Raw genomic sequence first — 6025 nt, 5'->3', positions numbered from 1 at the left:
TTTATCATTTTCTCACGTGGACCGTTAACTCAGGCACAGAGGGCTGCTCTGGGGTTCGGTAGAGAGGTTTAGAAGGAGGACAGTATATAATGATGTACAAAAGAGAGAATGGACCCCACTGCTCGGGCCAGGCAGGTCTGGGGGGATCGAAGGCACAGTCGCATCCTCCGCCAGCACCCAGTGGTGCTCCCGCATCATTTTCAGGGCGGGCAGCGGGTAGCGGCCGTGGTCAGCACGCAGCAGCAGTCCTTCTCCGCTGAGTTGGTCTCCTTGACCAGGACTGTAATTTCTCTTTGGCTTCTTAAGCTTCTCTTGTCCCGACCATAAACAGAAATACACACAAAAAGTCAGTTCCCTATCACACAGGCTCTGTGTGGCACCACCTGTGGACTCACCTGCAAGGTCCTTTCATACATGAGCCCTCCCAACCCAGAGGAAGGAAGGTGAGACTGGACAGACCAAGGCACCTCCCTATAGCCTTGCAGCTCCGCCTTCCAGCTCAGCAGCAGAGACCCCCACCACCCTTCATCCTCCCCAGAGGCAGGAGGACAGTTTTGACAAGGGCTGGTCGTCTGAACAAAGCAGTTCAGAGGAGTCACCCCAATGAGATTACACCCAGACCCAGGCACTGCACGTGTCCACGTTTGCATCACTACAAAGTGGAGAAGCTTCCAGGTCTGGGAGGCTCCTTGAGGTGACAGATCCGAGTTGGCAAACACTGAAGGCTGAACAAACGTTAACCTTGCATGACAGGAAGAGACTTGCTCCGGAAATTGCCCCCATTCATGGCCTTAGCATTTACAGGCCTCCACGCTCCCTCCCCAGACAGATGGTGTTTCAGATTTATGATGCCCTCAGGCTGTCACTGCCAGTAATCCTGGGGAGGAAGGGTTACTGTTCTGCAGGTCCCCGAGTGAGCACTGTCTCCTTGTGCAGCTAGAGGGTTTGGGGCTGCTTCCGGAAATTTGTTCTTTTCCAACAATGATGTTACTCTGGCTCACCTGGAAAAACCAGGATGAAACATAGTAATAATAAAAGAATAGATGGCCCCAAGGCAGAAAATGACAGGCGTGTGTGCTTAGTACCATGTCCACAGTGAGGAAATCTCCAGTTTGAATGGAAATTGGTCACATCCAGAGCCCTCCAGTATTGCAGCTTCTGTTCTGGCTCTGAGGTGTGAGTGATGGATGGTCTTAAATCATTGCCTCATGAGACATGATAAATGTTCCAAGAAAAGAAGTGGCATTGTCAGCTTGAGATCAAATACAACCACAAAATCCCATTTGGGGTCTTCTGGGAGGACATGGATGGGCCTTACACTCAGAAGTTTCTAAATGGAGTAGATTCTGTGCCAGGAGCCAAGGATACCAATGTACCATTTGCTCACTGGGAGATGATAAATAAGAGACTGATGTTCCCAGGTTGGCAACAACGTGCACAGTTCTGGACCCTGGGTTCCTCCTGGGGAGAGTCAGGAGCTCTGACTCAACTGTGTCCCAAAGCTGCCCTGCAGTGTTGCCCACTGTGGCTGCCAGTCCATGAGCGATTACAGAAAAGCCTGTAGAAGAGTCATCTGAGCAAAGGGAGGGAGACAGAATTCCATAAACTCCAGACCAGTGAGTGTGACCTACGCCTAGGGAGATGTCTAAATAAGTGATTAGGTTGTTGGGCTTAGCATTGAGTGATAGCCCGTGATAGCTCATGTCTTAGACCCAAAGCCAGGAGGAGGCAGGAAGACCAGGCCGCAGAATCAAGATCCAGATGGCTCAGTGGGTCAGGATGTCAGGATGGGGGCCAGATGAATGCAGTGTGGCATAATAGGATGCATTTATTATTTTTTTTAAATATATTTTATTGATTTTGTACAGAAAGGGAGAGAGATAGAGAGTTAGAAACATCGATGAGAGAAAGTCATCAATCAGCTGCCTCTTGCACACCCCCTACTGAGGATATGCCCGCAACCAAGGTACATGCCCTTGACCGGAATCAAACCCGGGTCCCTTCAGTCCCCAAGCCGACGCTCTATCCATTGAGCCAAACTGGTCTCGGCTAGGATGCATTTAAATAGTCTTTATCAACCTGACCACAAAACAGTGTAAAACCAAAATGTGGGCAAGAGCATGCCCTTGCCTGTGAAAATGCCAGCACGATCCCAAACCCAGCACCAGCCATTGAGGACAAGACACTGGGAGACCTGACTCAGTCTCTCTGACTCAGTCTCTTCCACTCCCTCTCCTAAGGCACCTCAGACAGACTGATTTAGGGCCAACTGGATAATCCAGGCCCCCCCCCCCCCCCTCCGCGCCCAATATCCTTAACATAATCCCTTCTGCAGAGTCCCTTGTGCTGGATCAGGTCCCACTGACAGGTTCCAGGACCAGGAGGTGACATCTTGGGGGCATTATTCTGCCCAGGACACTCAGCACGGTAGAGAGTGCAACTGTTAGAGTAGGGGTGTCGAACTCAATCAGAGAAGGGGCCAAAATCTAAAATCCAGCCTAAATCGAGAGCCGAATTGTTTACTGAACAGTCATAAACTGACAAGGTCATAAACTGACAGCGGAGTGCAGTGATGACAGCGCGGTGCGGGCCACATTGCAAGGCCTGGCGGGCTGGATTTGGCCCGCGGGCCTCGTGTTTGACACATGTGTGTTAGAGGAACCATTCAGCATCAGGTTTCTCTCCCTGCACCCCCAAGTGGTTAAACTTCCAAAAGTCAGTCAACACTAAGCCAGAGCCAGGATGCTGATCCTGGTACGTGTGTGGGTAGTTTGATGTCACTTTATCACCCATGCAGATAGGTGTATTCCGAATGTGGTTTCTCTGTGTCCCTGCCTACATTAGTGGTGTCACTGTTCTTACTGTAGCCACTCTGATAGGTGTATAAGTGAGATAGAGGCCTTGACAACCTCAGGGCTGGGGACATGTCCAAGAGGGGGTCTGGATTGGAAGCTGGCAGAGCCAGAGTTTGAGGCCACAACACAAGGACCTGCATCATTTGGGCTGTGAGGTAGGTTCCAGCTCAGAGAATGTTGGCAAAGTAGAAACATGTCAGGAGAGCTGTCATTCAAACTAGACAGGGATTGAAAAAAGGGAACAACCTTAAAGCAAGCTTAGAAAGTGTTTTCTGGAGAAGCAAGGAGCTGCGAGAGAGCCTAGGGACCTGCTGGGGAGAGGATGGAGCAGAGGACACGGCCGTGTGAATCTGTGTGCCCGAGTCTCGGGTGGGTGGGAAGAGGAGAGCTGTCCCATAGAACCTCTGCACTTGTCTGTCCAAGAGCCCATTGTTCCAGCTGCTATTGTTACCCCAACCTGGAGGGTTCAGGGCAACCCCCAGTTCATTTTCTATTCTGGGTTTATCTGATTTATATCAGGAGTCCGGCCAGGTCTCTGTGAGCACAATAAAAGAGTAATAAAACAATGGATGCTCTGTGCCGGTTTTATTACGCCAAAGAGGTTATTGGAATATTTAATTCTTAGTGGTGAAGATAAATAACAATATGAATAATGTCTTTGTTCATAAAGAGTTTTACAATTCACATGCAAATTCATGCACATTAGCAAATTCGTTATCGCTGAGAAGCCCTGAGAGGTAGCTAGGTAAGTGCCATTGTACTTTCTTACAGGTTCAGAAGAGGTGGCTTCCTGAAAATCCCCATAAGAATTTGGGGCAGAGCCTGGGCACAAACCCAGGGTCTCCCAGTCTCAGGCCAGTGCTCACCCAGTGCCCCAGGGTGGGGTCTCTGGGGGCATGTCCCTGCCAGGTCATAAGAGTCACAGGAACCCAGATGCTGTACCTCGCCCAGTTTGGCAGCTAACACGTTTTCCCACTTTCTTAGTTGGATGAAGCTTTTGCTCTCCCCCATGAGCGGCTTCACTACGTTAATCCTCTTTGATCTGTTTCCATCTCCTGTGTACTTTTTCTTGCACCTTAAACCTCCTTATGAAAACCAATAAAAAAGCTCAGGGCTCAAAACCCCCGAGGCTGTCAGTGTTTACTCCTCGAATCTTGGCAAACAGTCAGCTCTAGCCGCCCACATTCAGATTTCTGCACTCTTAAGAGGTATTTGATGAAATTTAAGAAAGCAGTAAGTTAAAATTATCCACTGGGATGCCAAAAGGTGGAATTTACTTAGAGAATTAAGTCCTTTAATCACTCCCTCTGTGAGCACCACGTTCCTGCCTAGCCAAGTGCTGGTTCCCTGCCAGGAAGGCACAGGGACCGGGGCCTCTATGAGGCGCGTCAGAAGCAGGGTCCTAACTAGGGTCTTGGAGAAACTTGGGGCTGGGAAACTCAGTGATCTGGGGGCAGTTTATTCCCACCAGCAAGAGTGAGGGAAAATAGGGACAGAGAGGAGGCAGTGACCTCAAAGACAGAGCTGCTTCTGAGAAGAGTGCTAGTGATTTTATGAAAGGAGGAACTAAACTCAAACTTCCTTACAAGTAAACTCAGTTACTGCTTAAGATGAAAGCAAGACTGAAGCCCCATGCCAGGGAATGTCCTCGCTTCTTCTTTCTACCATGTGCCACATTAGCCACTGCCATCTCTGCCATGATTGTAACAGGCTTCTAAGTCCTTCCATTCCTGCTAGCCCTTCTCCAGGGAGCATCTAGAAGGATCTTTGAAAAACAAATGCACCACTGGCATGGCTCAGTGGTTGAGCATCAACCTATGAACCAGGAGGTCAGTTTGATTTCGGTCAGCTCAGGTTTCGGCCCAGTGTGGGTGTGCAGGAGGCAGCTGATCAATGACTCTCATCATTGATGTTTCTATCCCTCTGTCCCTCTTCCTTTCTCCCTGAAATCAATAAAAATATGCATGAAAGAAAGAAAGAAAGAAAGAAAGAAAGAAAGAAAAAAAGAAAGAAAGCAAGAAAGAAAGAAAGAAAGAAAGAAAGAAAAAAAGAAAGAAAGCAAGAAAGAAAGAAAAGAAAGAAAGAAAGAAAGAAAGAAAGAAAGAAAGAAAAAAAGAAAGAAAGCAAGAAAGAAAGAAAGAAAGAAAGAAAGAAAAAAAGAAAGCAAGAAAGAAAGAAAGAAAGAAAGAAAGAAAAAAAGAAAGAAAGAAAGCAAGAAAGAAAGAAAGAAAGAAAGAAAGAAAGAAAAAAAGAAAGAAAGAAAGAAAGAAAGAAAAAAAGAAAGAAAGAAAGCAAGAAAGAAAGAAAGAAAGAAAGAAAGAAAGAAAGAAAGAAAGAAAAAAAGAAAGAAAGCAAGAAAGAAAGAAAGAAAGAAAGAAAAAAAGAAAGAAAGAAAGAAAGAAAGAAAGAAAGAAAGAAAGAAAAAAAGAAAGAAAGAAAGAAAGTCACGACTAAGAGCACGTCGCATCCTCCTCATACTTGCTAGGGCCCGTCATTGATCCTAGAATAAACCCAGGCTTTTTACTCTGGCCTTCGGAGATGCATATTGCCTGGTCTCTCCACACCCGCCTCCCATGCTTGCCTTCAGCCAGGACCTTTGAAAGAACTAGTCATTTTGTGCCTGTGTTTGCCAGGCAGATATGACACGGGATCATTCTGGAAGGACTGACCTACATTTTAGGTCTGGAGATTCCCACAGATGAAGTTTAACCTATGAACATGTTATGCCCAAGTGTCATCAACCCCAAAGACTACCAGGGAGCCGAATCCGATGCAATTGCAGAAAGCCTGTATTTATTTCGGACTAGTCCTAGCCCAGTCTCACCTACACCAACGAGGGCATGGGCGAGAAAGAGAAAGAACTTAACATATCAATGGGTTTTATAGGGAGGGTGGTGCCGCTACCTTGGCTGACCTGATTGGTTGGGTTAGGCCTAGGGTCCAGTTACCTGGAGCTGGACTCGCCCCACCCTGCCCTCTCACCCCACCTGCCCTCTCGCCCCGCCTGCCCTCTTACCCTGCCCTGCCCCCTCACCCCGCCCTGCCCTCTCAAACACACCATCAAAACCTCCAAACACAGAAAACAAAGTGCCGTGAGAGTAGGCAGAAACACACAAAACACAGTGAAACAGATGTTCAAATTCTGCAGCAACTGAAAAGATTTATAGTGT

The sequence above is a fragment of the Pipistrellus hanaki genome, assembly GCF_964339955.1.
Source record: "Pipistrellus hanaki genome assembly, chromosome: 4".
NCBI lineage: Eukaryota > Metazoa > Chordata > Mammalia > Chiroptera > Vespertilionidae > Pipistrellus > Pipistrellus hanaki.
This window is presented reverse-complemented; position numbering follows the sequence as displayed.